Source organism: Prinia subflava, chromosome 10 (genome assembly GCF_021018805.1).
Source record: "Prinia subflava isolate CZ2003 ecotype Zambia chromosome 10, Cam_Psub_1.2, whole genome shotgun sequence".
NCBI classification, from domain to species: Eukaryota; Metazoa; Chordata; class Aves; order Passeriformes; family Cisticolidae; genus Prinia; species Prinia subflava.
In genome coordinates, this window is record NC_086256.1 from 14,827,003 (window position 1) to 14,854,544 (window position 27,542).

The 27,542-nt window shown below is 40.9% G+C and overlaps 1 long non-coding RNA gene across 2 annotated transcripts in view; it reads left to right on the top strand.

The window, feature by feature from the left end:
• Positions 1-25,751, top strand: part of LOC134555312 (uncharacterized) — a 63,635-nt gene extending 37,884 nt beyond the window's left edge. The window contains exons 1-5 of one of the 2 annotated variants that reach the window (XR_010081402.1): positions 12,988-13,085; positions 18,896-19,083; positions 19,330-19,422; positions 20,978-21,200; positions 23,499-25,751. This is a non-coding gene — a long non-coding RNA (uncharacterized LOC134555312). Of the gene's footprint in view, positions 1-12,987; positions 13,086-18,895; positions 19,084-19,329; positions 19,423-20,977; positions 21,201-23,498 lie in introns of those variants that run through there. The other variant, XR_010081401.1, reaches the window with a different exon arrangement.
• The last annotated feature ends 1,791 nt before the right edge of the window (positions 25,752-27,542 follow it).

Sequence of the window (27,542 nt, forward strand, 5' to 3'; positions counted from 1 at the left end):
CCTCTCCTGCAAGTCAATTTTATGGGTTGGATGCTTCCCATGCTTTCCCCTACACATACACACACAAATACAAACGGAGATCCAGGACCTAAAGTGGACCATTTTCTTGAAAAGGCACCTTCACTGGAGGTGAAGGAACTAGACCATCACATCTGACTTTCCACCCTGGGAAGTCCCCCAGGAGAGAGGGAGATCACAGATTTGTACCTCATCTGGTCTGCATAAACTGCACCATGGCACCAGCTTTGCCCTCTGGAAGCCTTTGGGCAGGGGCTGTGCCTGTGAAAGAGAGGCATGGTGGACAATGAAGGCAGTGTGGACAGAATGGGAAGGGAGAGGACTCCTCAGAGAGCTCAGTAAGGATCCCCGTGGTCAGCAATTGTAGGGGGCAGGACTGCAATAAAAAAAAGCTCCAGGGAGCAGTGTTGTGATGCACCACTGTTCAAGCAAGGGTGATGAAGATGTTGCTGACATCAGCTTAGAAGAATCTTATGAAATCATTTAACTTTTTAGATTTCCAGACATACAAAGCAGTGTTTGACCACTGTTTAAGGTCAGGACAAAAATATCCTCAGGCTGTGTTGTATGCCTAAGCACAATGTTTTTCATTTGCAAGCCAACAAAAAATCCAGATAGGTTTGATTGTTCATTTGTTAATTTGATTTCACCCCTTTTGCTTTGCTCTTTGTGGAATGTGCTTGCATGGCTTAGGCTCTTGGTCTTTCTTGGAAATGATGCAGTTGTTTCATATGCCACTTCCTGATTTCTTGTAGCCCACCAGTGATCCATGGACCACATGCTAAGAAACACTCTGAAAATCCTGTACTCACAGTGCTGTGTGGGTATAAGGAAACTAAAGGAAATTACAGGAAATACAGGCTGGCATACTTGCATGCGAAAATAAACCTAGCCCATGACATGCCCTTGTGTGAAATGAGTTAGTTAAATCTTAATTCAAGCACCTTAAGCATATGGTTTTGAAATTGTTTTTCTAAGAGTAATGACTATCAACGAGCAAAGATGTTTGTTGGGTGCTCGTGTAAAGTGACAACTTCAAAAAAAAATCCTCTAGGCATACAATACTGCTTTCACCCTTGGTGTTTTTTGGCCAGATGTACCAATACTGTGGAGGAACATCTGACCAGCAGAACTGAACAGAAGTTTAGGTGGGTAACTCTGTGGAATCTTCACCTAAAAAATTACACTGATACGAAGGCAGCTGAAAGCAAGGTTTTTGAGCTCAGCTTTCCAGCTTTGCAGAAGATGGTGCTGTGCCCACCACTAGGCTTCACTGTCTACTTGCCTGGACACATGAGCTGGGGTTTTGGCCCTTAGAGCAGCCCCTCTGCAGACAGCATCAATTATGCAAGGCCTCTCCTTCCCTTTCCTTATCAAAATAAAGCTATAAATACTTCTCTACCTCCCTGGCATGTTATGAGAGTTAATGAGTTGGCATCTGCAAAGGACTTTCAAAGTATAAAATGGTGTGGAAGTTCTGAGCACTGTGTTGTGAAGGTCTCCCTTTCCCCAGCTTAAGGCAGAATGAGTTAAAGTTAGCCAAAGGGGATAAGAGAAACAAGAGAGACTTTATGAGTCTACCAGGGGAAAAGGAAGTACTGGAGAGAAAATAGACCCATTAGCAAATGAGGAAGGAGATGAAGTTAATTATGATTTTAAAATGGATGAGCATCAGAGCTGCTTTTTTCTAAAGAAAAAAAATCAGTCCTGAACAAAAATAATAAGGACTGACAATTAGGAAGAAGTGGGGGCCTTGTGGAAACAGGGGTTTGATTAAAAAGTGAGGGGGAAAGAACTTGTAAAACATGAATATGTGTAAATGAGCAAGTCTAGATGAAACTCATCTAAAGAATGATGAGAAGCTAATGGATTTTTCCAAATATTTACCCATGGCAGGTGGAGGAAAAGTCATATCAGGAAAAAAATAGCAACAACAGCCTCAAAAAAAGCTAATGATGTTTGGAAAAAGAATGCCAGTGATTATCTGCCAGTAAGTACTCATCTGTACTCAAAACAAGAAGCACAACTGGAGTGAGCAGGCAAGCAACGTGTCTGTTGGGTTATGAAGCCAAGCATCACATTTTTTGGGTTATGAAGCCATGATACACAAATGAGACATCGTTATAAAGTTTCAAAATACACCAATGAGAAACCCAATACCTGCTGGGTCAGATCCAGAATTGCTGCTCTGCCTCTTTACACCAGCAGATCTATTTGCAACATCTGAACTTGAGTAAATCATTTGACAGAAATACCTTGCAAACTTGTGTTTAAGAAAATAAATCCAAATTGGCTTTGATAGGAAGGGTGTCATTTGGGCTGAGAATGGCAGTATGAGGCCACATAGAAAGTGATCTGAAGACAAAAATTAAAATAGAGTCTGGTTGTAAATATGTTATGATTATTTCAGCATAAAGAATGATTAAGACATAATTATAAAAAGAAAAACAAGTTACTGTGTGAGCAGCAGAACTAGGACACCCTGGTTCGTGGTGTATTTAGATACTGTGGCTAGATTCTCAGGTGGCTGATAGGTTTCCTCTGTGACAGCCCCTCTGAGGCAGGAGTGGCTGGCACCTCAATGGGGGCATTGGTAGGGATGCACTTTATGACATCTGTGATAGTCCTGTGTGTTTGAGCCCTGCACAACCTCCAAATGCAACTGGGGTCAAATGGCAAACCTTTCCAAAGGTTCTGAGGAGGGAACTGAGAGACAGTGATCTCATTTGCCACAACCATTTACTGGGAACTCAGACTAAAATCTTGAAAGAGGGCAAATTCTGACTGAAAATTAGAATGTCACAAACTAACAAAATGCTCTGAATTTTGAGATCCTGCCCCTCTCCTTTTTTTCTTTTTTTTTGTCTCTAAAACACTGTGCCTACATGGATGTAGAACATAGAGACAATAGCTGTAATGATCTTATTTTCATTCCTACTTCTCAGCTATTACTTTAGAAGATTCTCATCCTCCCCTGCCAAAAGGACAAAACATTTTTCCAAGATGCTATTTGTTCCCTTTTAGTGTAAAGGGTTAAGGAAATGAGGAGTTTCTATACTGATTATTTTGAGATATATTATTCTTTAAAGCCAGTTTCTGACTGTTGAACATGTACACCCAGCTATGATCAATAAAATTGCATCTTGCAGAGAATGATGCTTACAGAACTTCAGACAGGTTAAATTTGCCTGTTCTAAGGAGGGGATCAAAGCTCACTTACAGTTTATGATATTCAGCCTTCAGTATAAAGCTAGGCCTGCAGAACCTCCTGAATATCATGTCTGTGTCTCTGTTGCTGCACTGGGAACTGAAGTGAGGACAAGGGCACTATTTCTTGTCTGTTATTAAAAAGCATCACTGAGTTGCATGCAGCATCCAATAGATTTTTACATGAGGACAGAAGGATGCAACTCTTTTTAAGAATAATCTTATGGTGATTCCTTTTCATGTCCAATTACTATTTTCTACTAGTGAATAACAGAATTTTTTTAAGCTTCTAGCCTTGTTATATTTCACATTTAATAAAAAAAAAAGTGTCCTACATGGTTTCACACCAGTAGAGAGGTCACAACACACAGACTGAGAAGAAATCCCCTTAAACAGCAGGAAATGTGTAAGTAACACCTCAAATACGGTTTTGAGAAAAGTGACTTAGCAGTTTTCATAGCTGTAAAGCTGGCTCACAGATGCATGGAAATCTATGCAGAAATATACTTCCCTGTCTACCATCAGGATTACAGAGCCCGAAATGGAAGTGTAAAAGGAATGGTATGAAACCAGAGCCAGCATGTGTTCTGTAAGAGCAGCAAGGCTCAGAGAGCCTAACTACCTGTTGCAACCAGTCTTCTTCCCATGGCTCCAACACAAAGTTACATTTGGAGTGGCAATTTTATACTACTACTGGAGAGGATTATGGTGCCTAGAGATTCTTCCTCGCCTTCCACCTCCTCCTCGTCCTCCTTTCCTTCAGGTCACATATCTGGGGAACACCCTGCATCTGCTGCTGGGTAATGTTGAGCATGAGGATGTGGATTGATCCACCCTGATTCATTCTGTGTTCCTTAAGGTCCTGGTTCCCCCTTCTCATGCTTTCCCTTGCAGATTTGCTTATTTCTTAATAGTGCAACCTAGTATATTCTGCATTTGCTGGCAGCCTAAAAAAGCAAGACAGATTTTATCATTTGGGATGTAGATATTCAATGCCCATTATGGGCCGACTAAATTTAGTAGAGTGGCAATTCACCAGACTACTAAATTTAGTTAGGCCATCCGGTCATATCATTTTACTTAGCTTAATATTGGATATCATAAGATAGGGCCTATCAAACAGTATGACTCCATCTTCTCCAGCTGCAGATTGTATTATCACTATCGCTTTTCAAAACATTCATGGTAAGTTTTTTGAAGTCTTAACATTTTTTAGTTTGTCTATTTTGTTACAAGTTTATAAATATGGTCAGAATTAAATTGGTTCTCACAGTAAAGACCACTGTTAAAAAAAAGATGCTGTTTTCATTTTAAGCAAAACCTTTGTCTTTCCTTGTTTAACTTCAGTTAGAATAGGAGGAATTTTATCATGAAAGCTAGATGGACAAGGTGTAGTCTCATTTGGAGAGAAATATTGCACAATGATTTTCACTGCCTTCATGCATTTCTCATTCCTATCAAATTTCTGTTCCAGATAGAAAAGAAAAAAATCTTTATGAGAATCCAGACAACCTGGCCTGTGACAGCAAGAATTACTCAGTGCTGAAAATTTAAACTTGTCTTGTGTAGAGTAAATGGAGATGCGATCTTGGTAGATCCCATGCACAACAGCTGGAGTTATGGCAGTGGGATCAATATGACTAACAGAATGGCACTCACAAGCTCATGAACCCTGCTATAATTCTTATGTGTTATGTGGCAAGAAAATTGCAGGAGCAATATTCTGAGAGTCTGTGAACTTAATATATGGAAAGAAAATTGCAGTTGCAATATTCTGGGAGTCTGTGGACTTAATCTTTTGTGGGAGGCCTTGAAAGGGAGCCAGTGTCTCTCCATCCCGAGTCAGTCATTTCCTATCCAAGTAAACTGGACTGAGATCATCTAGATTCTGGTCTTCGTTTCTAATGAGTTTTCACAGTAAAACAGGAAATAATAATCTTGAAAGGGGAAAAAATGGTCAAAAATCACTCAGAGAACATTTAAAGGTTTGTTCTGAACAAGCAGGGCTAAGAAAAAGGCCTGAGAAAAGTGTGTCCTGGGATCACTCACAGTTAAAGCACTGATTAATTAGGCAGAGGGTCATTCTTCAGAAAGACTCAAGGGCAGTTTTGGCCCCGCGGCTGTAATTTGGACACTTCTGGAGTTCTAGATACAGTGAGCTATTCTGTGCAGGGCCTGTGAATATGTGCATTCTTCTGGCTGAACAATGGCATCTTTATTCAAATGGGAGCCACTAAGTAAGTGGCTGTCTCCTAATATGGGTGGTATTTCTTCCTGCTCTGCCTCAATCTCTGCTGTTTTCCCGTGGTCTTATCAGTGCTTTGTAGTGCAACTTACAAAATGAAATCTATTCATAATGTTAAAACTCTCCCCCTTTTATAGACACAGGGAAAAAAAAACCCAAACGCTTACATATCCTCCAATTCTATGGCAGGGTGTTTACTTTTTTAAATGCAATTCTGCTTATCTGACGCTGGTTTGGAAATTAATAAAATGGTGCCTGGCTTTTATTGTTTTGACTATGGGAAGGAAATTAATCCACAACTATTACAAGTGTTTGATCCAAATAAGCAGAGATAAAACTACAGTTTCAAGAAACGTCGTTCCCTGTTTGTCAGGTGTCCTAGTGCTCCTGACATGTCTGATTTATTCCTCCCTTGTTTAGCAGCAACACTGTCCAGGTAGCTGATGCCCATTCATCTTGCTTTGCGTAGGTATTTCTTCAGGGCAGCTTTATTTATTATGCCTTAACTACTGCTCCTTCTTACTCACTAGGTTTGGCTCTGCCAGCGGTTAGAAAAGACGTTGTTTGTCTGAGGAGACAAGGGTGTGGTGAAAATAGTCTCTGCCAGCCAAGAGAACCAAAACACTATCTGAATTACTAAGCAGGCTGGAGAATACAATTTAACTGACAGAAGATCTGAACCCTACCTGTGCTGAGAGACTGAGAGAAAAAGAATCACAGGAATTGCCATGTACATGAAGGTAGGTCTGGAGAGGGGGCCTGTGTCCCTCAAATCCTCTCAGCAGTCCACAGCAGAGGAGCAGGATTTATAGCATTATTGCTTGGGGAAAGCTAATGTCAATGTTTATGCAATATTAGTTGGTATTGTTAATAGTTAATTTGGTGACAGCAGCCTTGCTGTGACACTGTACTGCAGAAATCTGTGACTTCCTTTATCAGGGGAACTGGGCTGTGGAACCACTCACAAACCAGACCTGTCCCAAAGCTCACCGACACTGACCAACGGCTGCTGGAGTCACAGGGACTGCAGTGGTGGGGCAGACATGTTACCTGTTTCTACCAAAAAGCAGAGCCCACGCATCTTTAGCTGTATGTGTCTCCAGAAATTGTGCTTCCTGAAATACTTCTGAACATCCTAGATCTGTATAACCACCAGAAGTTACTGTACAGAGTGCTGGTTGGCTATTTCATACAATTGCAATGTAATATAAAATACACCATCCCTAGAGTGGAGACCATCTTTGTCTTCCTCTATAAGAGTCCTCTGTGTGAGCAGGCAGCCACTCTCCCTGTTCCCAGAGGTTTCTGCTCCTCTCCACCACCCCATGAGCGCTAGGCAGACCAGCAGCCACACCGGTGGTGCCAGGGCAGGCTGGCAGCTGTGCCCTTGGTGGAGGCATGACTCCTCACAAGCCACCCGGCTACCATCCAAAGCTCCACCTAAACACCTGGCAGGTTCAGGCTGGGGACAAAATGGGAGGGAAAACAGCTGCCATCATTCCTACATTCTGGCTGGTAGGTCTGCCTGACCTGCTAAGCAGTGAGTACTGTGAGAGAGGGCACTGAGCGGGTGTGTCTGCCCACCCCTGTGTGGGGAAGGAAGCCATGGGCAGAGCCTTGAAGGAGCCCAGAGAACAGAAGTTTTGTATTAGCCATGAGCCAGAGGCAGTTACTTGTATTTAAACAGTACCAGGCTCTGGGGAAATTCAGATGCAGACATGAAATACATGGCTTGGCAAAGGACTCGTTTTACTGTCACATGTCTGAACTCTGAAAAATAATATTAATTCAACAGTTAAATGTGTTCAGCTGACAGTGATAGAGTATTTGTGTTAAGGAGGAGATTTTTCAAAGGCATAAAATCAACTTAGTGATGTGTTACAATTGCTTCCTTGATGTCCTACAGAAGGCCTGAGTGCAGCAGGTTTGGGGGACTTTCAGGTGCCACGAGGCACTTATTGCACCGAAGGGTGTGGTTGAGGGCTCCCACTAAAAGGGCTGCATTTCCAAAGGTGGTTACGAAGATTCATGATCTTTCTGGACACTTAAAATACAATTATTCAGGATATTATTTCTCCTTGCTGAGTTTCCAAGCAGGCAGTTCAACTGAGCAACCACAAACATAGATCTTGTAACCAGCTTTGTTGTGAGCGAGCAGCATTATCATAATTCTGCAGATATCTCTTTCTTTTCTGAACTATATTGGCAGCCCATGATATCGGAATATCAGAATGACATTCACTCTGTATTACACAGTGTATAAAAATTTTTGTTTACATTTTGTCTCCTTTGCCCTTTTCAATTTTGCTTTATTTTCTTAAAGTTTTGTAACTTAAGCTGTACATATTTGGAGATTTTTTTTTTCCTTTCCTCATCTAGCTTTATGGCTTGTTCTGGCTGAGATGATTTGATTTTACAGGAAATATAGGCTAACACATGTAATTGTTCCACAGTGAACCAATCTGTCCGGAGCACTGGGGAAGATGTATATTAAAGTTTTCTTTCTTGCTATTTACAGACTAGGTTGCTGGCTCTACAAATGATGCAAAACATTAGGAACTGCAACAGTAAGGCTTGGGCTAGTTAGCAGGGAGCATAAATGTATAGTGGAGCCAAATACTCCTCAGAGTAATATTTTCATTAGAAACAGAATGTACTGTAACCAGGGGAGATAAGCATGAGTAGGCAAAACTTAGACAATGCTTAGAGCCAACATGCAACAGCAGCTACAAATCACACACTGCTGAGTGACACCTGAAAAATTGAAGCTTGATTCTTCTATCAGGAAGAGCCCTTCCTGCTCTAAGTAGGGTGTGAGGCAGGAGCAGGTCATGGGGACCGCCAAAGTGTGCCAAAAAGCATCTGTGCCAACAGCACAGAGCAGCTGTGACACTAGCTAGGCTGTGCTCAGCCTCTGGAGACCTGCCACTTGGTCCTTGTGCTGGTGGCAAGTGGCCCTCTGATAATGGAGTGTTTAAGGAAGTGTCACAGAGCCAAGTGGATTGAGACCAGGCAATCATCGTGGAGGAGCTCGGCAGCCTTTTCCATGCAAAGAAATGTGGGAGGACCTTGGTGTTTCCAAGCAGGAGAGCAGTGATGAAAACAGCCAAGAATTGCTGCTGAGGTAGAGTAGCAAACCTTGTTTAACACAGGGTGCATTGCAGTGGTATCAGCAACATGGAGTCAGTGCTCCAAGTGCCGCATACCAGGACTTATTTAAAGAGGCTATTGTAAAAGTCTTTGAGCCAGTTAATTACCAGTTTTTGTTATGTCAGGAACTCCTTGAGTTAAAGCAGAAAGAAACTATTCATGAATATGTTCCAGTTCTGTAGTTTAATGGGACAAATTTAAAAAAAAAAAAAAAGAGAGAATGAAACTGATAAAATGATTTAGTCCATGGAAAGATTGAAAAGCCTTACAAAAAAAGCTGAAATTACATATTGTGCCCCATCTACTCTTGCATAAGCCATTGAAATTGCTGGAGACTTAGCTGGACTAATCGTCCATTGCAGTTATGCATGAGCCTTAGGGAGTGCACAAGGTGCATGTAGGCCAATGCACCAACCTATGAAAGAGAGAAATTATCCAACTGCATTTTTAAAAATGTAGATGTCCAGGTATAAAAAGCCAAGAGGCTTGGCTTGCATTTAAAAAGTATCTAGAGCAAGTGAGGAATTTAATTTAATTTATTCACCAAGTGGGCTTGAAGAGGTGTGAAAAAAGGACTGAAGTCAGCCAGGTTGGGCGGGTCTTCGAGCAACCAGCTCTCATGGAAGGCGTCCCTGTCCCTTGCAGAGGGGTTGGAACTAGATAATGTTTAAGGCCCCTTCCAATCCAATTTATTCTATGAAGGGATGCTAGGCAAGAGAAAACTTTCAATGGAAAACAAAAATCTACAGAGGACATTAATGTAGATTGATTCCCTTCCTGCTTATGTGAGCTTTTCCTCTGCACCTCCCTGTTTGCTGTGAAGTTACTGATGGACCATGGGTATTGGAAGCAGATTCCGGCCTAAAGTCCCATCTGATCAGAAGAAAAGTAATATTGCATGCTGCATATTGAATTGAACTGCAGATATTGGAGTAAATGCCTTTTTAGAGCCTGTGTCATACTATCAGTGTTCTTCAGATATCTACTTTGCTCCTTCAGAACACCGTGAAAATCACCAACACATCTACTGAACTGAGTTTTAAAAGCAACTCAGAAACAGAAATAAATCACAGCTTTTGGCTCTGCTGGCTAGAAGAATACTGTTGGCAAGAGGGTGCTTCCTGTATGTGTCTGAGTACCTCCAAAATGACCTGTCATGTGTCCTGGTTTCTTCTGTTGCAAAGCAAAATTGCTAGGAATTTAGCCTACCTCTTGAGAGAAGAAATGAGTCCAGCTTACCAGAATACCCATCTTCCTAAATCTTACCATTTCACAACTGAGACCCTAGACCTGCCTCATATATTATGAAGCATCTTGGAGGAAGCTTTTATGATTTTGGGCCTATAAATGCAATAATCTCTCAGGATATGAAGAAAGTACAGAGGATATTGAACACAGTTTGTTAGGTATTTTCTCTTGGTATTATTTGTATCTTTTCATCCATGGTAAACTTCTCTGTGCTTGGCTATTCAGAAGTCCCCAAGCCCTACACCAAACACCTTAGGTAATGCTACTACTGTAATGTAGGTCTGACCACACTGTAAAGGTTATCAGCCTTTCTGTGGTGCTCACTTCCCAGGGCTGATTTCCCATTTGGCATGCTGCTCCTCACTTCTCCCTGCTCCTGCTCCCCTCCCCTGCCCAAGGGCTTTGTGCTGGGTGTAAGAGCCCCTCTGAGGCATCCTGAACTTAAGGAGTTCAAGACATGAGGCTTTTGCTGTGTTGTTCTTTAAAGGGCTAATTTGGTTTTACTAATATATTTTCAATGTTTGGGATTAGTAGAGCTTGTAAGAACACATCAGACCTGTCAGGTTTACAAGTCCACTCGCCACCTCCACCCCCTTACATATATTTTTAAATAGCTAATTAGGAGATAATGCCAGTGGAACGAAATACTGTCATACGATAATGATCTCACACCACTGTAGAAATGGTAAGTGGAAATGTTTGTTTTCAAAGGGAAGAAACACTGATCATGTGCCTAATCCTATATTCTTAAACAAGTAAAATTCCTGTAGATTTCAGTAGAGCCTGAGGTGACAGCATCCTATTACTGTGGCAGTGTTTCAGGATACCAAATGGCTGTAAGTGATGCAGTCATTTTCTCCAAATGATACTGGTGCAGTATTGGAACAGATGTTTCCCTTACCTTTATTAGCCTGTTGTATCTTCTAACTTGGAGGACAAATTTTGCTTTTGCTTCATTGCACCAGCTTAGACGGTTTTTTAAAAAGATGTGCTTTAGGAAGCAGTGAGCTGTGGTTTGGATGAAGTTATGCTTATTTTTAACTGACTGACAGGTCATAGTGGTGATACACAAGTCTCCGTTGCTACTGCAGGCTCCCTTTGGTACACTAAGGATCCTCTCTGTTTAAGTCAAAGATGGCCTTCCCTCTGTCCTCCTGGAATTTTGGAAACAAGGGTTGTCTTAAGTTCACCTTTCAGGAGTAAACCACATTACCTTTGTGGTGGGGTGAGGGATTACTCACAGGTAACAGGTACAAGTGCATTGGCTCTTCTGTTCTGGCTCCCCAGTAACAGAACTGAGACAGTGTGGGGCAGCTTTACCTCTCACTCAGGCTCATCCTTGTGTTTGTATTCCCACCAGCAGAGCTGCTGGGGGCTGTGCTGGGCAAATTGTTCCCCAGATCACCTTCCAGGGACTCTCTTTCTGCTGGGAGGCAGCAGTAAAGGGTGGCTACATTCACCTTTACTGCCTGCCCCAGGGCGGCCTGCTTTCTACTGCAGCTCTGCACTCACTTTAGACGCAGGGCTGTCTTACAGACAGGGAAATACTGCAATGGAAATTGGAGGCAGCTACAGAGCTGCTTTCAGAGAAAAGCCTGACAGTGAAAGCATTGAGGTTTATCCTGGTCAGAATTAACTTGCACAAGTTGTCAGTGCTTCTCTGTGGAAGGTGGTCATTGGTTTTCAGAAATTGCTGCTGTTTTCACTATTAATGAAGCTTCATCTTTCCATTGGATCATCTGTAACCTGCTGTAATTGTTCTGATTTTTATTTTTTACCTTGTTCACCAGTTCATGTCTAAATACAAGAAGATGTTTATATTGCATACATTCAGCTTTAATTGGCCCTTAAAAGAAGGTGTTGATTAGAATCTTCTCAACATCAACAGCTCGCTCGCACAACATTCTCTAATTACTGTTTATTAATTTAGTTCAAGTGGCATAGTTGAAAGCCCTGCTCAGATGGGAGAAGTAAATTGTCACTGGTATTGAATATGTAAATTATGTGCCATGTAAGTTTCCATGAAGAATGTTTAAAGTTAAATGTTACCCACATAAAGCCTTCCAGTTTCATCTAAGCCAGCCATATGACAGCTTTGCAAAAAGTGTCATGAAAATTTACCAGCCCTGGCAAAAAAAGTACTTGCCTATCCTTTACTTTTTTCTATTAACATAATCATGATGATAATAATAATTTATTTGCCCATCAAAAAAAGAAGTAATCATTCATTCTGGCTGGCTGGAGATTTGCAAAGCTGCCAATTGAATCTGAATTACATGTTGCTACAGTATAGACATTCAGCAGCCTGGATTTCTTGCCCTAGTGCAGTAACCCTCCCTTCTCTTTAATTAGCGTATAAAGTCAGAATTTCTTTAACAAAGTACTCATTAAACATTGCCTTGTTACATTACTTTAAAATGCAATTAAAAGTTTTAAGAGTGTCGTGGAGTTTGTGTGCCATTGTCAGCATCCATGTCACTCACTATCGTTTCCACCCACTCACAGAGATCAGAGGCCTCCTGTTAAATATAGATGGCACTTCATAGCATTTCTATATAGACTAGGCATAAAACAATATCCTGGTGAAGGTGACCTGACTGCACCTTATATTTCTGCGACTAAGAGAGGAATGGAAGGGAGGGCATTCTAGAGGAAGGAGGAGCTAAGAGTATTCATTGTCCTTCCACCTCTGCAGTTCTCTCTCTGTGGCCCTTTGCGTGGGAGCAGCTGCACATTGCTGGTAAGTGTGCTGCTTCCAAGTCTTCCCAGACAAAGCTGCATGGGAATACCACATAGTTATTCTATTCTGCATCTGAAACAAGAGAGACCAGACATTGCGTTAAAAGAGAATGAAAAATATCCAATGCCTGAATGCTGCCTGGGCCTTCACCCAGTCCTCACACTCTCGCTGGCTGCTGTTATCATGAATGGCACTAATCAGTTCCAGGAAATCTCTACAACAAGCATTATGTCACATATGGTTACATCATTCCCTCTAACCTCTAGGGCTTCCTGTTGACATCTTTGGAGCTCTTCTACTACCAAATGGTATTAGAAGAAATGCCAAGCTGTATTTTTATCCATTTCTGTCTGCCAAAAGGAATTCAAATGTTTCCCTTTTGCAGGTTTCACCTGCTGGGTCTCATCTTTGCTTTTTAAAAGGAGCAAACCTTAGTGGGCCTTCTCAGGGTCTCTCCAGATGTTTGCATAAAGGATGGTAAGTGCATGTGAGGGGTTACTGAGACAGAAGGGGCTAATGCCTCTGAAAAATGTATTTATTCTTAATGTCTACCAAATTGCTAATCCAGCCTGTCAGTTGTGTAACCTCTGTTATAAATTCCACCCCAGGAAGCTGTTTCTATGTTTTATTCTTAATTCTTTCCTAGTAGATGCTGCTTCCCAGTGTGGGCTGTGTTTCAGCCTCTCACTGATTTCAAGCATTGTGCTGCTTGGCATTCCCCCTTCTCCTTGCAGGGCCATCTCCAAAGGCAGGAGCCATTTCTCTCTTGGAACAGACAGTGACACCCCATCAGCTTCTTGCAACCCCCACTTATCCAACTGCTTGGCTGAAAAAAGCAGGGCTCAAAGTCTTTCTAGATATAACAAGCAAGATTTTTCCTTCTTGAAAACCGCTGTGCTCCTTGGTTTGGGTGTTTTTTATTCTTATTATTTGTCTGGTTTATACCTTCTTTTCATTCTAAGAGTTTTATTTTTGTGGCTGTTTCTGTGTTTATTTGCTGCTGCAGTAGGTATCAACAACATGATTAAATTCCAGCTCTGACTGTTGCAACATAAGCGCTCTGCCTTCATTATCTGCAGTGCCTAAAACTATTTGATCTCTAATAAGTTCACCTGCAAGTGTGCCTCATTTGCATGATGAGGCTAACTGGTGCAGCCTGGGTGCATATTGGTCTGTGATTTCAGTTTCTCTTCGATCAGATGCATCAAACAGAAGGAACTATTAGAATTGCCAGCAACTGTATTTTTTTGTGTTAATCACCAGAGTACTAGGAGTCCCAGGCAGCCTTACCAGGCTGGAAAAATCCAATGATAAAAAGCATGGCAGTGTTTCTGATGTCAGTTCACATACAAAACAGTGCTGTGCTGGGGATGGTTGGTCTGGTTGGATGGCACACAGTGCTGAGATCACACCCAGCTCCTGACCAGGTTATTCAGCAGCCTCCTTTGGTGAGCTGCACATCCTATTGCCCCAAGCCCGTGAGGGAGCTGTGTCACCCAGCAAGGGCCTCTCCCCTGGCCCACCAAGCTCATAGCTGGAGGTATCCTTCAGCATCTCTGAGGGTCTCTGCCTGACTGTCCCCAGCTCACATTCATCCTTGCTGGTCCTGCACTTAGATCCAGTTGACATTTATTTGGCAGTAATACCAAGGGGTTACTGCCCAAAGTGTGTAGGAAGAGAAAATGTGTTCCCTTACACCAAGCTTTTAGGAACCTGAACCTTTTTTTGTGTCTGAAACGGAAGCAGCAGACTTCAAAGCTAAATGTGAGAAGAGAACAGCAGCTCAGTGATTATGAAATTCATAGCAATAGTGCTGAAAAATGTGTCAAGTTGCCTATTTCCTTTCTAGATCAAGCTCACAATAGGCCTGTGTGTTTTACTGTGTTCAGCATGACTTTAAGAAATGTGATTTGCCCCGTTGCAGCATCCCTTACTTCTCTAATTTCACATTTCAGCTTCTTATATTGCATTTTCATTTGAGACAACTTTTAATTGAGCTGAATGATCTCTGAGAACATCAAAATGTCTCTCATTGATCTGAATGGGTCCTAGACTGAGTTTGCATTTCATACACAAAACCAACTGTTTTCTTTTGCTCTTAGGCTCACACAGCAAATAAAAAATTAAACCAAGCAGAACCAAACAAAAGAATTCTGAAGAGCTCATCAGCAGTATTTGCTTTGTACAGAACAGTAATTTTTCCCTAGCACATACTTCCAAGAATTTTTTTAAATGTCATTCATACATCATCTGCCCCAACAGACAATAGTTGTTCCAGAGAAGCTGTTGCTCTCTATTAGGTCAATGATCAGTGAACTAAACATTTTCTACTTAGGCCTTCATATGATAAAAGCCTAAGAGCTTTGAAGGAGCCATTACAGACTATTGCCTAAAAGAAATATCCATTTGAAAATTCAGCAATTATGTACTTCTATAATAGCGTGTAAAAGGAGCTCTGGACCCATTATGGGTTATTGAGTAAATAATGTATTTTTAAAAGTGTCTAAGTAATTTATATGATAGCCTGTATTGGCAGCAAAGAGTGATTGTAGACTAAACATTCTGTCTTTCTCTCTTTTTAAAAATCTCATTTAAATCCCTAAATAGCAATTAAAGAAAGAAATCCCTGATGCAGTTTCAGTATTTCTGTAGTAGTCAATAGCTAATGGCTCTGACTTTGCTGCACTGAGGCTGCCATTTTGTGCTGAGACAGTTTTTTCTGGTCTGACTTACTTTTTTTGTCTTGATTGGATAAGACAGGAGGCTTCATTATCAAATATAATATAGAAGTGTCCAGAGGCCTCCTGGAGGTCAGACTCACAGTCCTCAGACCTACCCATAATCAGGAACAGCCACTAGCCAGAAGAGCCACCAGCCCAGAGAGAAAAGACAGGAAGCTGTCAGTCCCTATTTTGGGGAAAAAATGAGTCTTGGAGAGAGGAAATATGTTGTACGAGATCATGTAGGGAACAAAGAACCTCTACCTCTCAAGTCCAAGTTTAGTTTCCCTGTTTTATATGTGTACCTTCCATGGAGAGGCACAGCCTGAGCTTCTCGCTGTGCACCCTGAGTGCTAATGCCAGCTGCTCCTCTATCAGGTGACCTCAACAGTCTGGCTTCAGACCACTGCATTCAGCCCTCTCAGGCACAGATCCTGGTCAAAGCAGATAGGAAAATACTGCAGTTCAAAAAATTTACATGGTAGCAACAATACACTGTGAAATGTGCAGGGAAACAAACTTGTTTTCCTCTTGTAAGCACGGAGTAAGTTTCTTTATTCCTCCCATTTATTGATCATACTGCTTCCTGCCAAAGCATGAAGATAGCATGGTCACCTCTTTAATAATTTTCTGCCAAAATATGAAAGAATAAATTGAAACAGTTGTTTTTAAGAAACACTGGTGCTTGAGCTGCACTGAATTTTGGACATTATCTTGGGATCTCCAAATGTCCGTCAGACTAAGCAGCCTTCAGTGCCCCAGGGACAGTACTGGACTTCTGTACTACCTGTACCTTACAATATTGCAAAGGGCCTGACTTGAGGCAATAAAAGTAAAACAATTTTCTGCCATGATAATGCTCCACCTTAACTCTTTTTGATGGTACTCTATCTGGCATAAATTTGAGACAAAGTCACTTAATTTGGTGCTCTGGAACCTGCAGGTCCACACCTGTGTTGTAACTCATTTTGTACACGAAACGCCTTACCAGTCAGCAGGAAGCAAGCATCTGCTTTCCACGACTGCCAGGAGTTCTGATTTACTTCTTCAGAGGCTGTGTAATGCCTGCTCCTTCATATGTGAGTTCAGAGCATATTGAGTACTCCTCATAGCTAGCTCTTCAGTCGTATCTCAAGAACATCACCTTCAGACCTGAATTTGAATATGTCTGTTTAATTTCTCATTGTTTAAAGAAAGTGGTTCTGATACAATGAATAAAAGTGTGGCATTTTAGCTGCCTTCTGGGAAATGTCAGGAGATCGTCTCTGTATCCAGGCTGCTGGTATGTGAGAGTTTGTTTTTCATGTGTTTGGAAAGACACAAAGAAGAAAAGAAATCCAAGGGTACCAATGAGCATGTAGTTCAGAAGACTTAATGTAGAAATAGTAAGGTAGTAGGGAGAAAAGTGAAATAAAAAATGGTGAAGGACTGGTAACAGAGACAGAAAAAGATGAAAAAGCAAGGTGAAAGGCATAAATACATTTAAGCTGTATTTGAGCAGAAAATATAATGCCTAAAAAAGTGGTCTCTCTCACAGTTAGGCTGTATTTGTCACTTAGGAAAGGAGAGTTACCTGTTGGGATAATTGACTGGGGTGATGATGAAGTACTTATCACTGCTATGACAGAGTAGTCAAAAATCTGGGGAATGCTGCCAGCTATTGGATGAACCCTTCCAGTTGTATTTTCTATGACCTCAGCATTCCATAGTGCATGAGTGGGAGCAGTGCCTCAGTTGTGTGATCATGGAAGACCTGTTTCTGACCTGGTCACGTCCTCACCAAAATTCTCTATGATCTCAAAGAGTGAACAAGGCACATATTAGGAAATAAAATCTATGAGGAAAATTAATATAGAGGGGGGAAAAAGGAAAAGGAACTGGTTGATCTGCAGACAACATTTTCTTCTGATCTATGGACCCAATGCCACAAAACTTGTGATTTCGTCCTCATACTGAACAGCCCCATTCTGCAACAATACATAGTTTGGCTTAGATACAAACTCAAAGCCCTCAAAACAACTTGAGTTAAAAGATCTCAGGGTCTTTCTTCCAAGAACAGAGTTATTAATTGATCTACTGTGCTTCAACTCTAAATAATTCTGTTCTCCCATTCAAGGAAAATTCCTTCTTATTTCAACCAAAGTCACACTTAATGAAGTGATCTGGGATTATTCTAGACTGGTGATTATTTCTATGCAAGGCACTGGTTACTATCATTCTATAAAACAAAGTGCAAAACAGACTTTTAAAAGTAAAATCTGGAGAGGCATCAGATTGAGGTGAAACAAAACAAACTTTAATTCTCCCATCTTGGAATTTCTCAGGGCTTGCCAACAGGACCTAGCAAAGCCAAGTATGCTAATGTCAATGGTCCTCTCTTAGAGGCAGGAGACTTGGATTGCTCCAGTAGATATATACATATATAGTGCAAGAAGGCTCAGGCCTTTAAAGTGACCTCTCCTTCTCCACACAGATCTACCCTGTGTTGTTTTATTTTTACACTGTGGGCCACTGAGTACAATGCTGGTAACTGGAGGAAACTGCCTTATTTTTTTTTCCCCTCTGGCAGTACTTTAGAGACATTAGATTCATTATTTGAGGGTGTGTATGAGATTCTGGAAGTAGAATTTATGTCTGCTATGCTGTGAGATCTTTGGTATGATATTGACTCATTCATTGGCACCTCAGAGACGTTTGGGGAATTCAGCAAGTTTTCAACAATCCAGTTTGAGAGATTAAACAGAATTATAGCTCGCTCAGGTTTGTCCTAATTTTATTAGATTTTCGCCATTTCCAACTGCATAAACATAAGCAGCCAAGTATGCAGGTGGGGACTGGGATGATGTACAAGGACACTCAGGCTCCATGAGCAGCTAATTGGTGGACTAAGTAATAGGGCACTTGGAAAGACTGGCATTTTTTCAGAACATTCTAGGGTATAATCCTGTCCCCATTTAAACTGAGGCAATCAAGAGAGGAAAGATTTTTGCTATAGATTCTGTTGGAACTGGAGAAAGAGATGAGAGGAATTATCTGATGCAGAAAATATCCAGGATGAAGGTGGTTGTTTTGGGCAAGATTCCTTACTCATTTGTCTTGGACACAGGAAAAAGACAGAATGTTTCAAGACCATAGAACTCAGCTGATAAATATGGTGATATCAGAAGATCTTTGATCAGGGCTAAACACAAGATAAGCAATGGTTAACATTTTCAGATAATAGCAGGGCAAACGAGAAGTCTTTTTGTGTGAACATTGTTATTGTTAGCAAATGCTAAGCTGTAATTTTTCAGTATTTTTCAGTATTCATATATTTTATATTTTGTTTTAGAAAATAAATCTGTATTTTCTATGTAGAGGAGAGCTCTTGACCCCCAAGTTAAAGTATGCTATGGTAACGTGACACCAGCTGAGGTGGTGGTCTGGCTGTTTATGTGGATACTTTCTCATGAAATAATATTGCTGTCCTTATTTGTTAAGGGAATGCTGCTGTTGACTTATTTTCTGCAATCAAAACAGAAAGAGGGGTAGGAGGGAAAAGTCTACACTCTCATTTTTGCTCTGCAGTGTTCTGATACAGCATCTGCTCTATGAAATTCACCCTGAAAGAATGGACACTCAGATGTCTTCACTTCCAGCAGAGAAGACACAACTGTCAGGCTGAATTAGGCCAATTGGAGAGGTTTACCAAAATCTCCATGGGTTACAGACACGAGACTTTTCTCTCACACTGGTCTGGACTGAGGACTTGGTGGGTAAGTAAAATTTTACTTCTTTTTCCTTTTGAAAAGTAGAACAAACCAAAGAAGTTGGTCACATATTTGGACCTAGACTTCTCAGCAAAGGTTTGCGAAGTCCTCTAAAAAGTCAGGATATTTAGTAAACAGATCATGAAATATTTTTTAGCAAAAACAAAAACAAAAACAAAACCAAGAGGGATTTAATAATATTGGGATGTTGTTTTCTGTTAATGACTTTATTTTCTTCTTCTTCCTGTTTAGGCAGTAACATGCGAACTCTGACCACATCACCGGTGTGAAATTGCTGATTAACCTTTTGACTCTGACAATTGGGACTTCTCTCAACACCAACTGGTAATGCTGAAGACCATTAGTAGTTAATATTGGGACATCCCAGCCCCAGATGTCAAAAGGTTAATGAAAAATCAAGTATCTTGCTTTTACTGGGGAACTTGGAAACCTTCCCTCCAAAACAGTTCATTTTTTCTGATAAATAAGCTAGACTGCTTGAGCTGAGAAAGACGGGTATTTCGCTAATGTGTACAGCTGCTAATTGAAAAAGATTTGGGTATGCTTGTTCTTCTGGATGTAGATAAAAGGGAGATTTGTTGGCGAACTTTGTTGGTTTTGAACACCCCTCTGTTCGAATACACTATTTAATAATAGCGCTTTGTTCTTTCTGTAACAGCCATGGAGGGATTTTGAGTGGAATACTCATTTTCTTTAAGTCATATCTGCCAGTAATCATTCCTGGCTTAAGACCAGCTGCCATTTATGTGTTTTATGAAAATATAACAGTTTTACACTCAAAACTATTTTCTTTTTAGGTAAAAGCTTCAGCACAAGCTGGTTCCCCAGATCTACCATAAATGCTATTTATCACAGATTTTGGTCTTTAAAACAGAAAGATAATGTTAAAACATTTTGATTACCCTTTCCTTGCTTCTATCATTCACAACCCATCTTTTCTAATTATGGTATTAGGACATTTACATAACCGGGAAAAGGGTCCTTTAACTACATTTCTATTATGTTTGGCACTTCTGTGAAAGGATATTATATTCATGTGCATTAGAGATTGCTTATAAAAGATCAAGACAATAATAGCAGATCAGACGATAAAGGTTCCCTTTTCTCCTCCCAGACAGGCTGTCTCTGACAGAAGAATACAGTTCATCAAAAGTGTCTGCAGGTTGTCAAACTCAGTGAGATTTGGGGACACTCGGAGGCTGTCATGGCCAACAAGAAGATTTTCTGTAGGGTTCTGCCATCATTCACCCTCAGGAAATAATCACTCACTACATTCTGCATGCTCTCATGATAGAGCTCTATTTGAGAGAAAAGAGCCATTTTATCAAAGGACAATATATCCCTTCTCTTGGTCCATGTAGCTTCCATTATCAGACCATAATAAATCATATTTATGTTCTCAGTTAATAAGACTGATTACAATGCAGGTTACAGGCATGGGAAAAGAAAATCAGGTGAAAAGATGTTTTAATGAAAATATGATAAGCAAACAGCTTCTTGTGAACATTTCAGGCTGTTATTTGTAATGATCACAGGCAATTTTTGATACATCTTCTTTAGCTATGGTTTAAGCTGCATAAATTGGCTTGCCACTTTATATGTTGAAATAGGAAGAATCCCGATGTCTTTCTTATGTTGTCTAGAATCATTATATACATTATAAGCATAAAATGAGTTTAATGTATGTGCTTTGAAAAGAAGGGGAAAACAGAAAATCAGGGAAGACTGATTTTAATGCTGCTCAGAATGATTTTGAAATTTTCTACTCATCTTTGTTACTAACGGTGCATTTTCCATGAAATTTAGGGATGACATGTACTGCTTTCATCTCCTTAAAATTAATATACTGTGCTCTCTGTTTTTCTCAATTTCTTCAAAGTTCCTCTTAGAGCACTGTGCAAAGAGACAGAGAGAAATTCTCCACTCGAAGTGTAAGCATATCTGCTGTGAATGCTGAGGGGAGTTAAGTGTCTGCTTCTACAGGAGAATACACCCCAGTGTTCCTGAAGGGCACCCTGTTAAAATGGTGCAAGAATGTTTAACTCAGGAACATGTGATGCGTTCAAGGGCCAACTTCCACCGAATTTTTTAAAGTGATTAAGGTAGGGTTTTCTTAGGGTAAATATTCTGATATGATTTCAGCATGTAAGTGTATGGAGGGAAGTGGCTGATGGACTGCCTTGCTCTCATCTCGTGAAAAGTCTTATTTTGCTATTATGTTCAGCATCATACTTTCAAGATGAAGTTAGAAATTTAAGGAATAATTTCCTCCTGCTGATACATAATTTTGATCAGGTCTCTGAAATTCTGCTGCACAAGTAGAACAATGGTGACAAAGACTCCTTGCTGTTGTGTCTGCATGACCTATTCTGCTCTCTGGTATTTCCCTAAAATCACTCTTAAACAAATTTTAAAGCTTTGTATTTGGCCTGGCCCTGGAGAATAGCCTTAAAATTACCTTAACCCTTTTAGGACACTTCAAAAGAGCAGTGCTCATATAAGAAACAGCAGACTGCTCTTCAAAGGCAATATCCTGATATGACAACAGACATAGATAATGTAGTTCATGATGGAACTGCTTGATACAGAGAAAAACATGTTGTAACTGCCTTCACCGTAAAAGGGGTTTAAAAATGCTGCCTGCCAACTCCACAAAAACCAGAGCTGCTATTTCGGTTAAAGGCCAGTGGATTTTATTTTTCATGTCAGTTTTCACTAACCTCAAACATCACTGTTATGACAGACTGTCATCCAACCAAACCAGCATTCTGTTACCATTCAAGCAAGCAGGAAAAAAGCAAACATGAAGGAATCTTAAAAGTCCAAGTAGTAATGGGGGGGTGCATGTGAGTGAACTACTTTTGTGTAACAATACTGATCACTGAAAATGAAACACTTAAAAGAAAATAAACAAAAATCTGTGCTTTCTGAGCCAGTGGTGTTTTCTTGGCTGGCAATTTCTCTTTGTTCTATTTCATGACACCAGGCTCAGTGGTTGAAGGGGTGTTCTGGGCCAGATGTCAATCACAATGTCTGACATAAACAAAAATAGCTAAAAAGGCATGCCAGCATCTTCCTTTTGTTTTCCCATTAGCTCCATTTTTCTTTTCATAGGCTGACAAAAAATTACTGCCTCCAAGTGAATTCAGTAATGTCACTATACATCTAATATCTAGGAGACCTTTTGTTTTAGCTTTACTGGGCTTAACCACAAAAGACACTTGACATTGACAAAGAATCTGTCAAACATACAATGATCAGTGCAATGAAACCTCTCATGACAGAAGGGCACTATTCTGCCTCCCCCTTGCCTCCAGCACCAGCCTGTCTGAGCAAAATATGCTGGAGCACATGTAGCAGCTGAACCATTACAGAGCAGGCCAGAAGCTGAGATGTGTCTTGTTTAAATTGTCATAGCATATTAGTATAATTAAAACTGCCAAAAGAGTAGAAAAGATAGATGGAAATGTTACATTACTTGTTTCTAGAGATTAACCTCCAGCCAGAACTGAAATAGAGAGACACGTTTTGGATTTCTTAGAGCTCTGATATAGAAGACAACAAACCCAAGAGTACATCTCTCGAAGTGCGAGACATGAAGTCATAGTTCCTATATTTACACAAAAAAAAAGCAGAAATAGTGTTTCAGACAGACACTCTGTTTCCTCTGTGATTACAGCTCCCGTTGTGGCTGTGCTCTGCAGAGCAGTTGTATCATCTCTCAGCTAATTCCTTTCCACTCCCCTCTTTGCCTTTGTGCCTGCAAAGTCTTGACATCTCCTGGGCTTGCTGATGAGCCGATGTCACCGCTCTTCACCCTGTCTGTGGGCTTGGCTGGTGCTCCAGGTGCCCAGCCCCACAGCAGCACACGCTGACCCACGGTGCAGGCTCTGGGCCTCAGCAATGCCCAGCAGCAATGGTCAGGAACTCCTCCTCCACAGGTTTCATCCTCTGGGCATGCCTGTCCCTGGGGAAGAGAAACAAATGCCTACTGAGGCAGGCACAGATAAACCAGCCCTGAGACTGCTCCTGAATCCAGCTCCCTCATGCACAAAACAGCCAGAAAGGGAAGACGTGGATTGCTTTGCCTTAGCTGTTTCTGCTTCTCATTGCAAGGGAAGATGTTTGAACAATGGCTTCAATTTAAAATCTGACCTTTCAAATGCCAAGATTCATGCTTGTTTCTGTGTTGAATGTATAGATAAAATATATGGCTTTCTAAAACTGACCCTGAAAATTATGTTCTCTTCATCAATGAGATGTTTTCCTTCCCATGCATCGTTACCTCTCATAACTATTCAGGACAAACTAGTTATGATCCCAATTTATAATTATGCCCTGAGTTATATCTGGTGGTGAGAAAATTATTTAAAACCTTCTCTGTGTTTGTTCAATTGTAGATGTTGGAACTCAATTTATCCAGAAGCTGGGGAAGACCTGAACTGGCTCCAGCCGTTTGGAAAGGGAGAATAAGCAGCACAACTGTCCTCTAACAAAAATGGTACATTCAAGGAGAAGCTTCAGGAATCAGGCAGGTCTCATGTTCATTTCTTCTAGTATTAATGAACTTCACAGCTTTGCTTCATTTGCTGATTTGCTTTAAGTAGAGAGATGTTAAATGTGAGCCTTTAATTTTAGGTTCCTCCATATTTCCTGTGTTTCCCAAACTTAAATCTTGGTTAATGACTTCTCCATATAGGGTTTCTCTTAAATTTCTGTCAGGGCCTGTAGATGTGCATAACTAGTAAAAAATATGTTATCTGCATTTAGTGTTGGCTTTTGGAACTCTCACCGCTGAGTCACCTCTCTACTGCATCTCACCTCGCATGCATTTCTGTGTAGTGCCAGGGGAAGAATGGAAAATAGCCATGAAGTAAAAGCAGATTCTGCTCCCATTAAAGGCAATGAAAACTGTGCTTTTACTTCTACTTACTCATAATAGCGGAGAAAAATGAAGTGGAAACAAGCACAACAAAACACCTCTGCCAGCTATCTACAAGCTAACCAAGGCTTCCACTAATGAGGTGCTCTGGCATTTTAAGAAAGACAGGTTCTTCCAGAAATGGAAAAAATACGCTGAGTTTTTCCTTCAGTTCTGAAAGGCTAGTGAAAGAATAACAAATTGTATTTCAAAAAAGGGATGACAATCAAACTTTTAATGCTGTCTGTGCTATTAAATACCTAAAGATGTCCATATAGTTTCTTGTCAATTAAATGCTTTTACATATATATTTGGCAGCTCATTAAATATTGATACATACCTCACCTAATTATTGACTGTATTTTCAGGGTCACTTAAATGACCATAAAATTTTTGAGAAAGTTAATAATATCAAATTACAGTAATGGAGTCATTTTTCAGGTTGAATTTTCTAGAAGACTCTATACCATGGACAATCACATAGTCTATTAAACAGAACCATACACTTTGTGGAAAAGATAATAGTCCAGATCATGAGATAGCACCAGATTTCACATTATGAATTCCAGATGTCTTTGTGAGCTTAATGCATACAGCATTGGTTTAAGTCTAATCTGCATGGCAGAAATGCAAGTTGTTCCAATTTTCTCTTTGCTGGGGCTGTGCGGAGAAACAGGAGGGCATTGTTCTGCTGCTTTGGAGAGAGGAGTTTACCTGAAGGACAGGGAAAAGTTGCACCTAGCAGTGTCCCATCCTCATCTGGCTGCAGAAAGCTGGCAAATCCACCTTTATCTTCCCATCTCAGCAGCCCTTTTCCTGCACACTTGTCTCCACACAGTGTCTCAGTCACCCCAAGATATTGGACAGAACTGGCGTTGCTGTCCTGCCCCTGGCCCTAACCACTAGAAGCACCAACATTCTCTTTTGTTTAGAATGCTGGAGAGATCTGAGTTACAGCAGCCTGTCACAGCTGTCAGGCTTCTGTGACAACCTGGTTGTACTATTCTGAGCAGTGTGTGTTGATTCACTGAAGAGAGAGGGTGGGATTTGCCAAACTGAACATCATCCATACTCGCTCAGAAGCTCCTGGAGTGAGCGTCTGTGCAATCAGAAGGCAGCTTCACAGCTGTTTGCAGGCTGCAGCTTTGGAAGCAAAGTTCCCCGAACATCCACAGTAAAACAATGCGTTGCACCAGCTTCCTGAACCGAGGACTAGGTGAAGTCACATCACATCCGTGGCAGCCTGGGGGATTTACAGCACTTTGCAGGGCAGCCCAGTATCCTCCTGTGCCCAGCAGGGCCACAGATGTCCAGAAGTTTCTGGTGGGTCACACGTCATTATACACATGAAATAGTATTTCCTCTGCTACCTTCCTGCTGGAGAGCATTTTACTGGTACAGGTAGGCGGGCTAGATAACAGTGCAAGGATCTGGCAGGACATTTGCTTTTCAATTCCAGCACTGTTGGGCTGGGAAGTGAAAGAGAGCTCTGCAAACAGAACAGGTGTCTGACATGACAGTGCAATGGGAGAAAAAGCTCAAGGCTATTTTTTCTCCATGGAAATCTACAAAAAATTGTCAGTTTGGGGCTTTATGAATTTCTCTCTGGAGTCAAACATTCAATGCAAATTTACAAAGGAGTGTGAGGAAGGAGTATTTTGGCTCCTTCAGTCCTGTGTACAAAACCTCCCAGGGTTTCAGTGAGGATTTTAGCATCTCTTGCAGTCTTCAAATGTTATGCTGTGCAAGGATGTGCTTATACATAATTTTGTAATTGAAATGGCATGTTTACTGTTCTATTTCATGCTTGATTGTGTTTTTTAAACACCTTTACTCATGCTGTTAGAAGTGGGATTATAATTAAAATGTCCTGTTGAACACCTTGTTCAGTTCAATGAAGGCGTAATAGAAGTATAAATACTTGTTCTCATTGACTCTGTGATGTCAGCACAACAAATGCAATAAATGTCATAAAACAAATCTCTCTTTCACCAAAGCATCTGTCAGAAGGGAAGGGAAAACAGAATCTGTGACTGGGTAAAGAGGGGCCCTCCCCTTTGGAAGAAGGAAATACTTTGAGATGTTATCTGTGATACAGATGTGTTAACTAAAGCATGGAATGATTGATTTAGCCAGTTATGAGGCAAAAGTCCCTTAGCCTAAAGACTAAAGTAGCACTTTCTCCTACACTTACAATTAGGAAATGCTGAGTCTGCCTGTCAAGTATTGACAACTTATATTTCTTAATATTCCTGTTTCCTTAAAATATATACAGATACACATACATCAAGTCTTTATGGTGGAGTGGAACTACGACACAACATCCAAATATTTCTAAGTCACTGTCCAGTGGCTTCAGAACTTTTGCATAGCAATAATGGTTTCATTTTCTTGCTGTTTTCTCTTGTAGTCTAAGTTACCACCTATGATGTGATGTCTAACCTTTCTGGCAGGCACATGTTCAGTCTTAAGGAGCTTTAAATTACTTCACAGCTTGAAATTCCATGTAAGAAGGGATGTTCCAACATTCAGCCTAATTGATGCTTTCTTGGGCAGTTTACTTGGATACCTTGGCTCAGTTTCCTCCTCTGAAAAATGGGGAGAACAATGTCTGTGTTCCTTGTGCTCTTTGATGTAATAATATTTTTACTATACTAAATACTAGGCTCTACACTGCACAAACCCTGTGAGATTTTAGGTTTGTGTCCTTTCCCTGTCTGGAAGAGGGCTCTCAAAACCAATCCCAGGACATGTAATATTTCCGTGCCAGAGCAGGACTTGCCAGTCAGTAGCTGCCCTATAGGAAAAGCTCATGTGATCTTTATGAAGCAGGCAAATAAGCCGACCCAAAGGGTGTGGAAATTGTCTTCTCTGCACAGTTTCATTTCTAGCTACTTCATGCTAAGCAGAGGTTGGACGGGCAGATGGTTCACAGATTTTGGTCTTTAGAATGAAAGCAGTTAGGAAGTGACAAAGTAGGAGGTTTGTTCCCCTGGGATGAGAGAGGGAGGTGAGTACACAGGACAGTCCAGTCCAGACCAGAGAAAGATTCAGCGGCAGCAGGGACAAAGCTAGAGAACATAGAACACACAGGACAAAATGGACAAGAATGTTGTCAAGAGAGATTGCAACAAAACTTGGTGTCTTTCTTCCAATGTCTCATTATGTGTACAGGTGCAGCTCTACACACCCACACATGCTGCATTTATTTCAGTGTGTGATCATATAAATACCTGCAGGTGCGATACTGAAGAGATACCCATGCTGAGGCATGAATACGGAGTTCCACATCTGTATTGGCTGCCTGGTTCACACAATGAACTAGTGCAGTCAGTGGGCTCTATTTCCACCTCCTGTACACACTTCAGAATTAAAACCAAAGGAAAGTCCACCCTGGTAACTACATTTAACAGGATGTCATGGCATAGAACTAAACTGTGTGTATGGGACAGTCATCATTACCTCACTGTGTTGAACATTCTATACAAAACAAGGATGAAACTAATTTCAGATAAAAATGACC